Source organism: Rhea pennata, chromosome 1, assembly GCF_028389875.1.
Source record: "Rhea pennata isolate bPtePen1 chromosome 1, bPtePen1.pri, whole genome shotgun sequence".
In the NCBI taxonomy this organism is placed as follows: Eukaryota; Metazoa; Chordata; class Aves; order Rheiformes; family Rheidae; genus Rhea; species Rhea pennata.
This window is the reverse complement of record NC_084663.1, coordinates 106,242,064-106,261,094: the sequence shown is the minus strand read 5'-3', so window position 1 is coordinate 106,261,094 and position 19,031 is coordinate 106,242,064. Positions and strand designations below refer to the sequence as shown.

The window sequence follows — 19,031 nt, the reverse complement described above, 5'->3', positions numbered from 1 at the left end:
CACTCACTTGAATATGTAGTGAAAAGCTCTCCATTCTTGTGGCAAGAGAATCAAGGTACATCTTCACGCTATCCAGAAAGGAGGTAAAAAAAATGAAATCTTCACTTAGCTGGCATCACAGACTGCAATAAAACAAAAAAAAAAAAAAAAAAAAAAAAAAAAAAAAAAAATCAGCCACTTGTTCCTCAAATATAGCTTGGTAGTTGACCGAAGAGCTACACTAAGAAGTTCTGAATACCCTAAAGCAGTAGACATCTGCATTCACACCATGAGCAATGATGGATGGAACTGAGCAATTTCTTAACCTTGCTGCCTCTGTGTTGCTTGGTCTTTGGCTATCTCATTAATTCTTACAGGCTTCCTTCTCTTTCTGAAACTCCACCATAAATAAGGACTGGCCAGCAGAACGATTTCGGCTGAAGAGAAACATAAGGACCAGAGGCCTATCAAAAGATGAGAAAGAGTGACTTAGCCATTGAAGAAAAGTGACCTAGTCATTGAAGAAAAGTGAGTAGCATTGTAAAACTTTGTGGATTAAAACAGCTTTTTCACCAGAAAATGATTTCAAATAATAATAAAAAAAAAAGAACAAAAAAGTAAAAACTCAAATGAAAAAATGTTGATTTCTCTTCATATCCACCCAGATGCACACACGTCCTCTCCTGGGCACTGGTTTCCCTCAGCTTGGTTCTTTTATTTTTATCCACATTATCCAATTATTTCAGGTGAGGTCCCCTGGACATTGAAATATCTTTCTCTCTTCATGAGGTTGAGGGAATATGCTGTATCATGCTCTGGGGAATTTCTCTTTTCTAGGCTTGAAGATAAGTTAGAAAATGGTTCTTTTAAACTTTCTGCTCATTGATCAAGGTGAAGGTATCTGACTACAGGCTGTTTTTGACATAAAGCAATGTATACTCTCTGGAAGAGTATTATGGGCAAGTTAAAAAAAAAGGAAGAAAAGAATATTGCCTGAAAATATTTGTTCTCTCTTCACATGTTCTTCTTTTTATATATAGCAGGTGATATTGATCTAGTTGATGAATTATTTATTCCATTCATCAGTCCCTGTTTATTACCTCTAATCATGTAGAGGTGTGTCTACAGTATGATACTTATTTTGGTTCATCTAATATTTTAAAGCTTTTTTTTATTTACAATATTGAAACGTCAGAATTAATTTCTAAGAAAAATAGGTTTTATAATAAATAAGAAATATTGAAGGAACATTTCTGTAAATAAGAAGTGAATCTAGTTTACAAGTTCATTTGTGATTAAAATAAGGGAGAATATTTCCTTTTCTCCAAATTTAAAAGCATTTATCTGCCAAGACCTGTGCATACAATGTAGTTGTTAACTCCATTCTGATTATGTAATGTAAATACTGGCTTGTTCACAGGAGTTTCTTCCTTTGAAATGTGATGTGTATCTGACATTTATTTTCTGCTCTGGATTTATTACAAACATAATTCCTCCCTTTTCTGCCTCCAAAGTTCTGAATTGTTGGAGTTTACAGTGGAATTAGCATTGCAGATCTTAAAAAGTCTCTCTAAACTATTATCTTTTAAAGAACTCCTTTTTATTTTTTTTATTTTATTTTTTTTTTGTAATGGTACCATAAAACACATCAGAGGATATCTGATAATAGGAACTTTGTGGACTACATTTTTTAAATATATTTAGTGTAGATTGCATTAATTAACATCAAATCTTTACATTCCTTATATAGATAAAGTAAAAAAGGAAAATCAATATATATTGAATAATGACACCAAATGGAATTATTAACTTTAAGTGTTTTCAGGACTGAATTACTATATTTTTGTTAGTGTCAAAGTTGAATTGTTAATGAATGAGGAAAATCAAAACAGATATCGTATTTAAGACACCAGATTATTAATGATTTGCAAACATTAGTTCGTAGAACACTTTGAATATATGACAGAGAATTGTAATCAGATTTTTTCCCCACAGTCTTCATACATTTGAGTCTCCAGAACTCCAGAATTTACAAATTCCCCTTTGTCATACCTGTGCTGTATTCCATAAATGTTAATCCTGTATTTTTATATCATGGTTGCTTTTTCTTCTTCATCTACTAAAGGAAATACAGCCCTTGAGCAAGGTTTCATGTGTTTCATGCCTTATCAGACTGACATATTTTGCTTGTTTGTCATGCCTATTCATGATTTCTACTGCCAAAAACACCGTGCCCAAAAATTCATTTATCCTGAATGCTTCCTTTTTGTAACTAATAGTGTTAATGCATCTTTTAGATACTAAAGGAACCATTCAATCCGAAGAAGATACAGAACTCATAACCATGTATATTTCTAATGAACATGTGAAAGTTAAATGTAAACAAAATATTATTCCAGAGTCTCTTTGTAAGAAATGGAGATCTATTCCTGCAATATAGTAACCAAAACCAACAGACAGTGTAAGACTTGCAGAACTCTGTGTCAGTTTTATTCTTTCCAATGTTTGGAATTAGAATATTTCCAAATTTACAAGAAAGCTCAGTTTATGCTATAGAAGAACTCTAAAACTGTAGAAATTACCAGCAGATAAACTTTACCTTAATTAAAAGAACTCTGAAGACACCAAAAGCACTGGATATGTCACTAGATGTAACATATATATGTGAAATATATATTGGGCACCCGTGAATGAGTATCTGATGGAAGCTTTTATGCTTCACTATCTGAAGGAGCTAATGGAATGGAAATTACAAGTAACATAAATGCTGTTAGTGAAAAAGGTGAAGATCAAATGGAATGTCACTGTCCACCAGAAATAAGGTAGAAAGAGCTGACCTGAGGTTGCAAAGAGCCCTGTTGGGAATGGGTCCACTGACAATTTTTCATATTTAGACCAAGGACAATTTTCTCTGGAATGACTCAGAGATGGCTATGCCAGGGGAATGACTAAAAGATGTTATGCCATTTATACAATTTTCAGTAATATCTTTAATATTACTGAATAAAGTAAATAAAACTGAATCAAGAGGAAGACCAAGGCATAGCAAGACAAAGATAACTTGAAATATTTTGGAATACTCCAGTACTGGAAAATTTATCCAGGAAAAAAAAGATTAGTTCCAAAGATGGACTCACTTGAGTGCATAGGTACTGTACTCGAGTAAGGATCAAGAGTTTTAAACTAAGTCTGAAGATGAACTGTTCAAGGCATGCATAAATCAGTTTCTAATAGGAATAGCATTAAAAAGAAACATTGAAAAGAAACCTTTGAAGTAAAAAAAAAAAAAAAAAAAAAGAAGAACGAAAAAAAAGGAAAAAAAGAAAACCCTAGGACTGATGAAAATGAAATCTCAATTGTTTCTGAATTCATGTAAGAAACTACTGAAATACAGAAAAAAGGCTATTCTTACAAAACTAAAATATATAATCACTTAATGACATATCTCCTTCTTACAGCTTACACATGATTATCTTCTGTCTTCTGACATCATTACTTTAAAACAACCTCCAGTCTGGGGAAAACCAGGCTATGACACATCTACCTCCATACAACAGGTAGGATTTTTCCATACCCTACATTTCACTTTACTGTTTCAGGGACAAAAGTCCTGAGAACAGTGCTCCATTCCTTTCGCTCACACTGAACTTGCAAATTACCAGATTGCCTCCTTTCCATCATTCTTCTCCCCCGAACTGGAGCTGAGAGGCCCAGGAGTTATTCCCTGGATAGGCCACCCATGTTTTCTGCAGAGCAAGTTAGTCACTATTTTCTCTCTTCCCCTTTGTCTTTCTGTAGCTCCTCATCAGGCCCCACCAACTAGCATGTCTTCACAGCTGTCTCCGAGGTTTCTGCCCTAAACCCACAGTCCTGATAGTGTACTTCATTTGTCAGCCTCCTTTTTTTCTGCTTTCATCTCCTTCTATTTGTCTCTGTTTACAGAGATTCTTTCTGCAGTATGTGGCTGCACCAAATCTGGTACCATTTCGCATACTGGATGTTTCAAATATAGGCACACACATTATATTAAAACTTCTAGCAGTAACCCTTTACTTTGATATTATAAAGCTACCTAGGAGCCATTCACACAGGGAATGAGGTGAATTGTAACTTTCTAATCTTTTAGATGTAGTCAAGAAAAAAAAAAAACTACTTTTCCTCAACACATTACAATAGCGCTAACATTTCTAACTGTCAGCATGCACCCAGAACCACATAGATTCCAAACTAGAAAAAAATAGTACCTTCTCTTGTTATTCTACCTTTATCATGCTGCACGGAGTGTTTAGGAAACAAAATACCTGTACTCCTGTGCAATTTTGAAAATTGCCCATGCATGTCAGTTCCCACAGCCATGACCTTTACAGCTCTCCACTTACCCTGCTCTATGCTTCAGCATATGCTGGCACACTCATAAAGTCAATGATTGTCTGTTTATCCTTCTTCCTTCTGCTTTCCATTTCCTTCCTCTCTCTCACCCATAGAGGCTTACACATCTGAAAAAGAATATGACTCCACATAAGATTTTGCTTTTGCAAAATCACCCTTGGTTTACAAATCCTCTCATTACAAGGTACACAAAAGATAGCAATAAAGCTGACAGAAGAGAGAGAAAGTAATTGTAATTCTATCAAGACTTCTAATTCAAGGAAACTACCTCAAATGTTAATAATTTCCAATGTAATACCAGCTAATCCCCCACTGTTAATTTATATAGTAGGAGAATCACATGCACTGACATGTTTAAGTGTTTTTTGTAGCCAACCACCTCAAGCCATGATCTCATCAGTTCTCGTTAGGCAAATGAAGCAGAGCTAGGTCAGTCTGTGGACAGGAGACCTCTGGGGAGAGCTGGATGCTGTAGTGTGCTTCCACAAGGAAATACATGCAGTCATTAAAGAAGTAGCACACTAGCAGCCTCTACTGCCCCACTTAGCTCCATGTCCTGCCACCAACTTCCCTGAGACAGCAAGCAGATCATGTCACTTCTGCCATGCCTCCGCCTTTCCCTTCTCTGAGCAGGCAGCAGATGTGCCAGCAGGTCCATTTTGAACTAATGTTGCAGGAAGTGGCAGTAAGCACTCTGCTAATAAAGGTTTCATCCTCGGGACGAGAAATAAAACATTATCTGACTCATGGTCATTAAAAATTCCACAGCGCTTTCTGCAGACTAGAGTTTAACCTGGGTATCCTAATCATATTCCAATGTGGGAAACTGCATTTCATCTACTTAAATTCCCCTGATGGACCAGTTGAATTCTCCTATTCACCTCGAGCTGAAATCAGTAGCAGCAGCAATGCAAAGGTTGCTACTACATGCTGCCCTGCTGATAGCTATGTTTTAGCAAAGGGCATTGCTTCCTACATACAGAGCATTTCAAGTTCTCTGCAGAGCATCTTAATGCATGTGAATGGCAATATATAAATGTACAAAATAATCAGTCAATAATAGCAGAAAAAATCTACTGCTTGAAAGATTTTCAAAATAAATAGCCTACTCTCCTTGCAGATCATCAACTTAAAAAAAATCAGACAATACAGCATATACAAATTAATATCTTGGTCAAGTGAAGAAGTAAACATTTCTCTAATATAACTGAGAGCATAGATATTGATTTCTGAGGAGATAAGGTACAGCAGCCTCTAGCAATTCTATGATTAAATCACTAGCTTCAGCTCTAGCATCAGTGTTCTCTTCAGTTAAAAAAAAAAAAAAAAATTACAGAGGCTATCTTCAGATCCCTAGAGCCATTCCTTTGAGTAAACTGGCAAAATGTAAATATTTCCCTGAGGGGTTTTGATTCGGTGCTAGATTATCTGACTGAAGTTGATCATTTTAGTGCTTCTTTGAAGGGAAAGTAGTTGCTGTCTTTTAGGCTTGATTTGTTAAAGCTTTGAATGGAAATATATTAGAAAACTGTAACCAGCTTCCATGACAAGGCTTGCTGAGTATTCTGCAGGCAAACAGATTCCCTGGTCTCAAAAATTCTGACCTGAGCTGCCAGAAAGTTAATATAACTCTTTCCCCCACTTCTGCTGCACTCGATTCAAGGACTCACACTTGGCGGCAGAAGACACTGAGGAAGACACAATCTTCGGAAAGGGAGGGTTTCATATGACTCAGTAGCAATCGGCAACAACTGTGGGATGCACAGACCTTTTAAACTCTGCAGTGTGTCATCATGGCATATCTATGACATAAAATATGCAAGTAAATTTGCAGGTCTGAGATGAAAATCCACTAAAATCTGTGGGCCTGACTAGTTTAGAGGAATGCTACTTTTGAAAAGTAAATAAAGAAAAACAAAAAAGCCCCTCCCAGAGATGCCTCTGTAAAGAAAAGTTTATTTATTATTGATCATTACACTTTTAACAGATGCAATGCCCAACTCGAGAATTTTTTTTTAATCTCTCTTGTCCAATTTATCTTAAAGAACAGTGCAGAAAAATAAAGTTTTACAAAAAGATTTATTTAACACCATCTTAAATGGCTCAGATCTTCAGAATCTGAAAGATACACAAAGGGATGTGCTTCCATTTTAATTAAAAGAATGAAAAAATGGAACATTAAACCTGTTGAATTTTTTATGTATAAATTAAATGTGGGAACTTAAATGACAAGGCCAGGAATGGAGTACTATGAAACAGCAGCCCCAAGCAGAATGATCTGCTAAAACTGATTAGAGAAGAAATTTTCTAAATATTAATAAAAAATAGAAGTGACTGGAAACCATACTTCTCAATTTAACACCACTTATTCCTTATAAATATTTTCTATTTAAGGTCTAATATGCATTAACTATAGATAAAGTCTTTGATAAAGTAGTTTTACAATGACAGTCACTTCTGAATTCACAAAATGAAAGCACAAAGATGAACTAAACTGGCAGGTCTGACTCCTAGGAAATTAGCACTCCACAGGGAGATCCCCTGGACTTAGAGAGCAGCGAAAGCCACTCCTACTCCACAGCTCAGATACCAATGGCCTGCGGAGGTCTGCGCACTGGGACCATAGAAGGGGTCATGGCTTGTGCCCCATTACTGCAGTTGTATACCTGATTTCTGACTAGAAATCTTGGTCGTTCCAGGAAATGAAAACTTGCCTACAAGAATGCAGTGCTACAGTAAACAGACTGTAGAATAAAAGAAATGCATATGATAGGGAGCTTGTGTTACATGAAGATTCACTTCTTGATAATAATCTTTCATCAATAAAATTTTATCCATCCCACCTCTCACTCATTACTTTATTTGAGGATGTAGCTGTAGCTTTTAAATTTGCTTTTATTTCACACTCATTATTTTTCTTTTCTCTTTCCTTCCTTCCAAATGTGTTTTTATCTCTATGTGACAGTAATACTATTCTAAAAGCAGTCTGTTTTGCTAGCATCCATTCACTATTGCTATCAATATTTGCAACAAATCATTTAATGTCAAATCCTTTTGTTCAATTCAATGGTAACTAACTTTGAAAACAATGAAAAACTATGTCTAGTTATACAAGTATTAAGGTTATGTGATTCAAGGGTCATCAGCAGCTGTTGTGTTATTTTTCTGAATTTTAATTATTTACATTTTATTTGATTTCAAAACTAATTGTCAGACTGATTTTGCTTAGTTGTAAAGAACTCTAAGCGCACCTTAAATATTAATCAGCTATCATCCAAACATGAAAATATACGTTCAGAAGAAGACATACAATGTAGAGACAATTGACATAATGGTAGGAATCCTTAAGTCTAGAATTCCCAGAAAGTAGTAGATTTTTTTCTGAGTAGAGCTATAAATGGAAGATGAATCTGGCTCAGTAATTTATTAGCTTTAATTTGTTCTTGCCTTGTAAACTTTCGAGTGCTATAATATAGCAGATCTTAACAAATGCTTTAAATCACTTCTGCTATTGACCTAGTCTTGCTATCATTCATCATATGGAAATTTTTCTTTTGATATTACATATCATAGGCTAGTCTTCAGTTTTCAATAATATATTGAGAAGATGAAGGAAACATAAGAGTAATAGCGAATGCAACACTAGCTTTTTTTCATTTTGAAATTTCCTGAAATAACTGCACTCTGCTTTTAGAGTAATAAGCTCTCCAGATATACTGTAGAAAACAGCAGAGGACTCAGACTCATGGCTTCAGAAACAGGCTTTCCTACTCTGTGTTAATCAAACAAATTTTGTGCCTGTCTTTCGTAATTACTTATTAGTGCTCTATTTGTTCCATCCTTGCATAGCCACATTATGAGCTAGGGAATAGATCCACATTGCCCTGCCATGCAAGGGTGAGGGAGCATTTTACTTTAATCATTAGGCTGAACAGTGTTTTATCCTATTTAGTTTGCACTGCTGCATGCGTCAGTGCATTTCAGTTCGAGAAAAGATGATGAGGCTCACCACCTCGACTTCCATTTCCCATGATTTCTCTCTAGGAAGTAGTAAGGAACGAGAATCTATTTACAGGATTTGTAATTGCTGTTGAATAACCTTTTCCTGGTATTGCCAAGCTCTGTCTGAGAACAAAGCAAGCTCTTGATCTGAACTAAAAAGTCTCCATACTGAAGGTTAGAACCATATTTAGTTTTCCAGAGTAGAATTTTACATTTAAACAAACTATTTTTCAGTCCTTAGACTCTCATCTCCATGGCAACCAAGGACATTCAGGAAAAACTTGTGACTATGAAGCAGATAGACACTTTGTGTGCTATTAACATAATGATATTTCCTAAAGGGAAGTCCAGATGACTACAAATTCTTTCTTTTCTCTGTACTTATCTTGGCCTTATTTTCTAATGTTTCCTTGTTGCTGCCCAACTCTCATCCAATCTCAGTAGAATTAAAACAGATGTCTCTGTGTTTTTTCCCAAAATATCATTCCTGCCATCTATTCTCAGTTTCAGGACAACCCGAACTGTACTCCCACTTTCTTGGTTACACAGCTTGTAATCATTTTTGAGTTATCCCTCCATTTAATCCCACACATCATCATCTGGACCTTGAAGATTCTTCAAGTACGAAGGTACTTAAAGAAGTTGAGCTGTCTGGAATGAGAGGAGAAACAGGTTTTCATCTAAGCCTTCAGCCTGTCATGTCTCAGATACTGCAGTTGCTATCCCTCTGACCTAAATACCATATGTATTCATTGCTATTTATTCAAATTTTGCTGCCAAAATAACTGTTCAGGCTTATACATTTCTGGCACCATGTCCCTCAGTTATCTCTCCACAAATTCCATCCTGAGAATAAAACATAGTTTATGGCTTATTTTGTATCTATTACCAGCATTATATACCTGCTATCAGCAGCACTATCAGTACTGAAGGTAAGATGGTAAAAATGGTTATTTAAATAATGATGAGGAAAGCTGCAGCATCATTCTTTATGCACATCCCTGTATTCAGAATTCCTACTTCTGTTTTGCTCAGAATCAAGATTCAGCTGCTCATGAGGTAGCAATTCTCAGCTGCTTTAAGCTCTCTTGCGCATAAGACCTATGAAAACCTCACAAGTCTAAGGTAGTTTATATGCTCTCACCACTGACTAAAATATTTTTCAAAATTATTTCACTCTGACCTTGTCTTCCTTAGTCTTCTGCTGTATCTGTTGTCTTTCTGGTTAGATCTGGAATTAGATTTTGAGTTAGACTGGAAGATCTTCAGGACAGAAACTAGTATTCTTTTTATGTTTTTGTATGATAGTTACATGTAACGTGATGCAGCCTTAAAAGTTTGGGTTCTTAGGTTCATCTGCAAGCCTGACCAGAGGAAAAAAGAGTAGAATCAGACTAACATAACTCATCACAGGTGGATCTTTTAAGACATGAAATGCTGGATCATTCATTCTTGATGTTCTGATCACAGAGAAGCTGGTTATTTTTAATCTATACCTTAATTCTTTGAGCTTCTTTTTTTCTGCCTCTGCATATCTGATTTTGCTCTTGTCCTCCTTGCTAAGGACAAGAACTCATTGCTGGGAAGGCAAACATAGATTTTAAACTATCTATAATATAAAAATTAAGAAAAAAATAAAAATACTTAGAGTGAAAGAAGATTATGGGAATAATGGATCATAAATGGATCAATCTTTTCATAATACTTTACATTCAAACTTACATTGTAGCTCTGCAATACTGCTCAAAGCTTTCAGTATTCAGTAATGTTTTATATGATTGCATTAGTTTTCCTTTTTTTTAATGTTGAACACATTTCTGCACTGTCAGATAGCTAACAAGGTATTAAAAGTCATTAGCTTAACCTCAGAATGATATCTTAACTAGTGAACTGTAAAATTCTGAAATCTTTTAAGCATCACCTGGAGTACTGGGAGGCATCTTCCATCTCCTTAATACAAAAATCTTAAATTGAATATCTTGATATACTTGAATAAGCAAATAATGAGTGCTGCTAATGTGGTTAGCTCACAAATGTGGCCACTGGTAGAAAGAAGGAGAAAGAAGAAGCATATATGACCAAAAATTGAAAAATATTAATGAAGCTTCAAATGCAAAATGAAAATCTGAAGTTGTCACATACTTAAACAGAGACTGAAACTGCAGATTTGGATTATTTTTCTCTTATTGTTTTTATGTAACGTCATAAGTAACTGTACATCTTATTAAAGATCCCAGTCCAGAAATTTGATCTGCAGAGCTGAATTCTAAACAGAATTCCAAGGAAGTTCATGGGACTCTGCGTAGGTCGCAAGAAAAACATTACTTGCTGAATTCATTAAATTTTGTTTGTGTTCTGATTTTATAGTGCTATGTGTATATATACACACATATTATTTTTGTATATATATGTTTTATAAACACACATGCACAAATAGAAGTAAATTCTGATCATTTGCCATAGCCCACAGATAAACATTGAAAATCAGACATGTTGGCAGCAAGTAGAATGAGTATGGCCCATTTTAAACAGACGAAACTTAATGAAAAAAAAAACTTCACAGTAAATGCATAGCAAAATTTCATGCCAGTTTAGTTTCCTTTTTTTAGTATGAACCACACTGTCTGAAAAACTATAAAGTATATATGGATAGCCTGTGTTTGTTTAAACAACATACTGCAAGTTAACGTGCCATTAAATATAGCTGGCATTAAAATCTAGAGTAGTAACACAATTTTAAAATTGTTGAATGAAGATCTAGTAAATCAGAATTGAGAAAATATTAAACAATATTGGGTAAATTAATCTAGATTAGTATTATTATTTGGTTGAATTTAAACTCATGATTTTGTAACTTAACCTCTTCAGTGTTCTGCGCCTCTCTGCTATTTACAGCAATTCCTTCTTCATTACCAAGGAAAAGATATATTAGAGAGAGAGGAAAGAGTGATATAAACCATCTTTTACTATAGCAAGCACCTGCCTGTTGTGCATTCCTCATACAAAAAAAAAAAAAAAAAAAAAAAGTTTTTTCTACTTATCTTAAACATTTACTGAAAATAAGGCCAGCTATTTTACTACTTTCTTGTCCATTTTACTGTTATAACTCAAATGTAAACTCAATCTATTCTTTATGCTCCTAACTCATTTTACTATTTCTCTATAAATATACTATTTGAATTTGTAAAACATTTAAGCAGTGAATTCTATTGAAAAGATGATGCAACAATAAATATTTTTAGTATGTGAACCAGATTCTCCACAGTTGCCCCTACAATAAAACACAGATTTAAGTGATAGCAGTGCTGAACAACTAGGAATGTAATTTCATCTTTGTAAAAATAGTTTTATTTTTTTTCCTCCTTCTTGGAGTTGTATACCTTTCCTTAAACAGAATCACTAGCAATTAGAAAATAATATAGCTAGTTTTCTAGTTTTCATGGAAATTTTATAATCTATATCCTACCTTACAATAAGGTACTCTTAAAAACCTTAGACTCTTTCCTGTATGAATGAATACAGGTAAATAGAAATTATTCCTACTTTTGCCTTTGGCTAAATTCACCCATAATATTCATTCCTTACTTTCTGTTCATAGCTACAAAATGTCTTTAAAGAAAGAACTTATTTTTAATTCTGCTATTTAAGAACACTAAGATGTATCTCAGACTGTAAGCAGACAGCTCCGGTTGCACAGCTGTTCATGTTTTTCCTTTTTGCAGGTTTACATTGGTGAAGCTATATGGCTGGATACAGTTCAGTTTCTTGATTTTCTGATCAATAAAGACCATCTATTTCATTTCTGGAAACTGCGCTGTTATCATTGATATTTGAAAAGCTGAAGATCAGTGTGTTTGGTGCTGACTACTATTTATTAAACCCAGCTAAGCAACAAGTTTGGCTGAAAAAAAAAATAAGAACCTGGTGCTATAAGAACGATTGTTTACCCTAACTGATGCAGAGAACTAAATATGTCAACTCTATAATAACAACTAGCAAGTCGTCACATCAATAAAATGGAAGAACTAACAGCCAAGTTTTCATAAAGATAGTGATACCTCCACCTTCAGTCTTTGACTAAAGTATCCTGGAGTGATTTTTTTGGGGCTCGGCTGTATCATCTGTTTTAGGAAAGAGTTTAGCTAAAAACAGATGCACACAGGTGCTGAACACAAGCAACTCAACTTATCCAGTTACAGTGAGCTGAGCAGCAGAAATACCCACCAGAGTTCTGCAAAAGACCTAGACATTTGCACTTGCCATATGACTTGTGGTATTTGCCAGAAGACTGCAGAACGCAAGTGCCAGGCTCACTGCATGGAAACAGCCAAAATCTAATCTACTGTGGGCTGAAGAATATTCATTTTGGTGGATCAAACTATGGCAAATCCAGGGCAAAAGTTGGAAATGACAATATTCAGAATTTCTGTTTTAAATAAATTAGGATGTAATTTTATGGAATGCATGGGAAGATAAGCTCCCACAGTAGTTCCTAGCCTTCATGGGATTCTTTTCTCCGCCCTCATCCCTTCTTATCCTATATTCTGAAGCAATCAATAGATGAGAAATCACAGAAAAGTTGGGCTTAGAAGGAAAATCATTTGGAGATTGTCTAGTCCAACTCCTTTGCTTAAAGCAGAGAGCTTTTCCTCATATGAGAGATGCTCCAGTCCCTTCATCACCTTCATGACTCTTCTCTTGATTCACTCCAATAGGTCCTTGTGTCTCTTGTACAGGGGAGCCCAGAACTGGACCCAGCAATCCAGCTGTTGCCTCATCAGGGCTGAGCAGAGGGGAAGGATCATCTTCCTTGACCTGCTGGCAATGCTCTGCCCAATGCAGCCCTGGAGGCTGTTTGCCTTCACTGCTAAAAAGGTTAACTGCTGGCTCATGTTCAACTTACTGCCCCCAGGTCCTTTTCTGTAAGTCAGTTCCCTCTCTGTACTAAGGTATCAGATTATTCCTTCTCAAGTCCACGAACTTTGCATTTCTTTTTGTCTGAAATTTTTCTCTAATCTGCTTATCTGCAATAAACTGTGAAATTAATTTGTTCAGTAATACCCGTGCAAGAATGGTGAACTGAGTCTGAGAAACCCTGTCACAGTAAATGAAGTCAGAGAAAAAAATATTTTATATTTTGGAATAACCTTGCAGAATGACAACAGCAATATGAAGTTGTTAGTAGTACTCGAAAACAATGAGAGAAAATTCTTCACTCAGCTTCTAGACTTCTGCCATAATGCTATGCATGTGCCACAGGAATTGCAGAACATGTGCCTGACACACTTTTTTGCTTTGCAAATTTCATCCTAGAAGTACGCCTAGGTTTTAGAAAATACGCAGTGTTTATAAAATATGCACCTCCATAAACTAAGCTTTCATACAATTCCATGTGCATTATAAACAGAGCTGACAGCAACAGCTATAGTTGTGGTTATTAGTTATTTTGCATGGTAGGACCCTCTTTCAATTGATTATAGCTATATCCCATGTTAGATGTTGTCTCGAAGATGAACATCTTTTCTTCCTTCATGCTTGTCAGTTAACGTACAGAGTTATGTAACTCGAGTTCCCTTTTTGTATTCACATAAGAAGCAAATCAAAGAGTATGTATAGCCATTTTAAAAGCATTTCTGCCCATTCACTAGGGACAATCACTTTAAACCTTGGGATATCTAAGTGTATTCTGGGATAAACCAAAACAAATTTCAGTGGAGACCTCACGCACAGAGTAAGTGCATTAGGGGAACCACATGATCACATGTTGACTTCAGGTGCAAAAGCAGACTCAGCAACATTTGTTGGCATCTGGTATGTAATAAAAATAAGCAGATACACAATATTGATGTCTGTGAAGAAACACAAAATATACTCAGAGATAATGTACAAGCAACATGTGCAATATATAGAAACACAGATGTGAAAAAATACTAAGCATTTGCAAACTCCATTTTGAATATCTATAAGACATTTACCCTGAGGATGTTTCAGTCCTGGGCACTTAAAGATTTTGGCCTATACTGAGTTTTAGCACTGCATTTCTGCATTTCTTAATAGTCCCAAACCATCAACGGATTGTAATTCAACATTCAATCCCATGACAAGCTGGAAGGAGGTGAAGAACTACAGCAAATTTGCAAGAACTGCAAATTTGAAGAACTGCAGAAATTTTTGCCCTTGAAAAAAATTCACTATTTTTCTCTGACTCCAAGATAAAAAAAAATAGATGAGTCAGAATTATCATTGAATGTATATGAATTTGCAGCTTTAGTAATATTTTGCTCAAAAAAAAAAAAAAAAAAAAGGAAAAATAAAGTTCCTGTGTGAGCAACTGAAATAGAAACAAACAGTAACGAGGTATCTGAACGTGAAAGTCTCCAGGATCACCCTAATCTGTAGGTGCATTCAAATTACAAGCTTCTACCTAAAGAAAAGAATTCACCATTTAAATCACTGAGTTGCACATCACATTTAATGACATAATCCATATATCACTATATACTTCCGGGAGAGGATTTGAAATACTGCAGCATGTATTTCAAGGGGACAAAATAATGAATAAAACTAAGGTAAAATACTTCAAATAGTTTTTTGAGAAACACTCTGCCTGTGTTTCTCAGAAAATTATGTATCACTATGTGTGCTTTTTTGTCTTTTACTCTGTTACTCTTTACATATCATTGTCATGATTTTCCCATTAATTGCCTTACAAATCAATCATAATGAATTATTCCAGCTGCCACAGATTAGAAAATTATTCACATAGAAGAAAGGTTTATATGCTGTGGAATGCAGAGTTGCATATAAGTTTTCCAGTTGCATATAAGTTTTCCACTGCATTCAGGGAAGCAGTTTCCTATGTGTTTATTGTTTGTTTGTTTATTTTTTTCAGTTCAAGAATTTCCAAAGCCTTGAAGCTTAATGAATAAACACAGAAAAAAGTTTCTTGTTAGAACTCTTTTCAAAGTACTACAATGCAATGGACAGAATAATCATCCGAACTGAGACAGGATAGTAGTTGAAAGCAATTTTCATCTTCAGGAAGGAAAGCATGTTTAACAGAGAAAGTACAAGGAGCATTAAGATTACAAGAAATAATAGTAATAAAAAAATAAATCTGTTCCACTTCCATATATGCAGCTTCTGCCTCTATCTAGAGATCCCTGAACATTTGGATATCTAATATGATTGTGAGAACACTCTTTGGAAAAAAGTTTTGCCTGCAAAAATGGACTGAACTTTTCTGATAAGAATCTCTTAAATAACAGACAGTAACTCAGTTTGTCTATAGTGACAGTTAAAGTAAGAGGGTAATATCTGAACAATGCTAAAGTCTGAGTTATGACTTCCCTAGCGCGAATACATCAGAGACAAGGAAAGACAAGGATCTGTTCTCTGTTCCTTGAAGAGACTGGTTGACAAGGCCCTTGGATCACATCATGTTGCCTCTTGCACTGTTGGTATGACAGGTTAAATGGAATAAGGCTAGAGACTAACTCCTTGGTGGTACCTGGAAGAGGGAATTGAGCGGAATTCAGAGGGAATATGGTTACATTTAGGCACTCCCTCCAATACCTTTGAAAGATGCTCTCTACCTTAATGAGTTCAGCAAAGCATTTTGCAGGACTAGAAAAAGAAGCACATTCATAGCAATATTCTACAGTTTTTCAATGCGTAGGTTTTAAATTTATTGTGGGTTCTAGGAAAATCCTGTATTTCCGCAGCTGACTTCAGAGAGACTAGGTACACGTATGTTGGATGAAGATAGAGGAAATATTTTATCACTGAATTTCCCCAGAAAGTTCAAAACCCTGAGGAATGTGTGTGTGAAAGAGCTGAAAGATATATTCTCCCCATCTGCCCCTCAAAAAAAAATCCTATCAGTATATTTACAAATTACAATCTTTATTGCATAAATAGTACTATTCTCAGCTTAGTAGGTTAGAAATTTTATAGGATAATGTCCTCAGATCCCAGTGAAGTCAAGGAGAGTTTTACCTTTGACTCATTCAAAGTCAGAATTTCACTTACAGGAAGCATAAGAAAGCATTTCCAGCAATCACAGTAGTGTGTCCAAGTCATGCAATCACATGTTCCCCTATCTGTCCTATTTCTTACATTAGCACCATTATGTCCATTAAAAGTTTGCTGGAATCAAAGTTTCCTCTAATAACATGACCCTTCTTCAGTATAAATCTTATCTAAGTAAGATGATATATTTAGATGGTAGGTAAATCCTTAATGCAACACAAACAGCTTCAGAGAAGGGAAAATGTAGTTTTATTCCCAAAAGGAAAGAAAAAAATCAACTGATAAAATAGTCAGACAGAGCATGATCACTATTTATTTCTGGCCTTTTAATGTCTTCTGTTCTCAATGATTTTCTGTCATTTCTGCCTAGCTTGGACCTGAGACCTGTCCCAGAGGACAGGTATGTTGGCTGTATGTTGTCACTTAACTTTCAACTTCCATTTCCCGGTTTGAAAGATAAGTAACTAATTGTCACTGAGATATCCAAGGGTTTATCAGTTGTCCAAATCTACCAAGCTGGATGAAGCCCTACGCTTGGAAACTTTTGTGTACTCATTCTGCACGAAAGATAGCTTTATGTTATAACTGTGTTATGGCCTGCTGCTGCCAGTGTCATTATCCAACATCATCATGATGCTTATCTGCCTGCTGTTCTGCTAGGCAGTAATTACTTTCGTTCTAAACTTATCCCTTCTTTGTTGAAGTGAAACAAAATAAACTTTTTTTAAAAAACACTAAATAAGAAAATAAACAAACATCTCTTACAGTTGACTTCTCTTTTAATTTTGACTGGTTGCTATCTAAAGAGACATATTTTGTGTCTCTGTAAATGATAAAATGTCATCTAGTTGACACAAAATGTTGGTAGTGTATAGGAAATTTATCCATTAGTATTCATACTACAGCATATTTTAGCTCACACCATCTTACTTTTTATATTTGCATATAATATCTGAATGGCTGGCAAAGCACTTGCACAGATATTATGGGAAAGTAAAAAGAATGATTTGAAACAGAATTCTGTATTTTGCTATGCTTTTGAGCAGTATTTACGAGGAAGTATTAAACATTGTTAAGAAAAAAGGCTCTTAGGAAGTAAAAAAAGGATACTTTCCCACATAGATATACATACATACAGACTATATCAAGGTAATAATATAAGATGCTTAGACTATATGTTCATATTATAGAAAAAGGAAAAAAAGCTGCACACTCATCAAATCTGTTGTCTATCCAAAGCAGTTATTGCCCTTGAATTACATATTAGACCTTATTGAAGAACAAGTGATACATTGTTAACATTTAGATCAATAAATAATTATTGTTCTTTGTGAGATGCTGAAAGGAGATTTAGAGAGTTTACAGATAAAAGGCATAATTTACCAGTGGCTGTTAAACAACTGCAACACATTTTCTCTCCAATTTCTTCTCCGCCCTTTTTTATTTTTGCAGACTTCAAAAGAGACCACACCTGATATTAGCCAGTGCTTTGCCTGATGGGCCAGCAAGTCCTACTAGTTCTTTTCAACAGAAAGCATGGCATTTGTAGAGATTTTTGAATGGTTCCTACCTAAGATGCTCTGTAAGGGTAAGGTGGGGGCAACATCTGGAATCCCAGCAGGGACAGATACACAGACACAAGGCACGCTATGGTCAGTACTGAGTGTTTATTACCTCTGTGTCTGAGTGAGGGCTCCCATGTGATTTCTTAACTCAGGTGATAATGGAGTGGGAAAGTCCCTGGCACCACTGAGCGTTGGTCCATGGGGAGGAATGCTGGAGGAGGTACTATATGAGGTTTTGATGTGTTGTATACATACGCAGCAAGCATATTGAGCTCATCACTAGTCTCAATTCAAAGTCCAGGTGTAGCACCACACTGGAACAGGTTCAGCCACATGTCTGTGAATCAACAAGCCCTGTTGATGCTCCTTTTCCCATGGAATGGTCTGGCTAGCTTCCACTGCCTATCTTGTTGACATTCTTCCACATTTTCCCATACACACCCTAACAGGTATTATTCACTCGAAATATTGCTTCATCTACTTGTAGTAATTTCAGTTTTTAAATAAAATAAGAACTTCAGCTGAGAGAATCGTATCTGTACAGACACAAATAATACCACGTAGTAGAAAGCCTTTTCTAAACTGAAAAGCAGAAGGACTCCCTCTTCCTCCCCTTATTAAGCAGCAATTAATGCTGCCAGCCACGAGTGTTTTCTGAGGAATGAACTGCTTTAAATCTTGCTCCAGCCACTGAATTCACCACTGTGTCCTTCACATAAAACTCAAGCTTCATCTTTTACCCTTACTCTCCTTAAAATGATGTTTGCACAAAAAATCTCCAGAAGTGGGAAGCTTTAGTCTTCCCTAATAACAAGGTTATTGATCAGTTGGGTCTACTAATGCTAGTGTAATATCATTCTGTTTCTTTCTCCTCATTTTCTCACTTTCTTAAAGAATCCGTTCTTCTAAAAATGACTCCTTCTTCTGCCTTCTTACTCCCTTTACAATGCTTCGCTTGATCAACTGTATCAAGAATGAAGCTTAGACTCATGAACATGGTAAGATCTATAAAATAGATCATAAATTGTTTCTGAAAGAGCTTAGTGATGATAGTTTGATAGCAAC

General features: G+C 35.5%; 1 long non-coding RNA gene across 1 annotated transcript; it reads left to right on the top strand.

The window, feature by feature from the left end:
* The first annotated feature begins 207 nt into the window (after positions 1 to 207).
* Positions 208 to 12,169, top strand: LOC134152375 (uncharacterized). Its single transcript, XR_009960995.1, has 3 exons — positions 208 to 507; positions 3,438 to 3,536; positions 12,093 to 12,169. It is a non-coding gene; the product is annotated as an uncharacterized LOC134152375 (long non-coding RNA).
* The last annotated feature ends 6,862 nt before the right edge of the window (positions 12,170 to 19,031 follow it).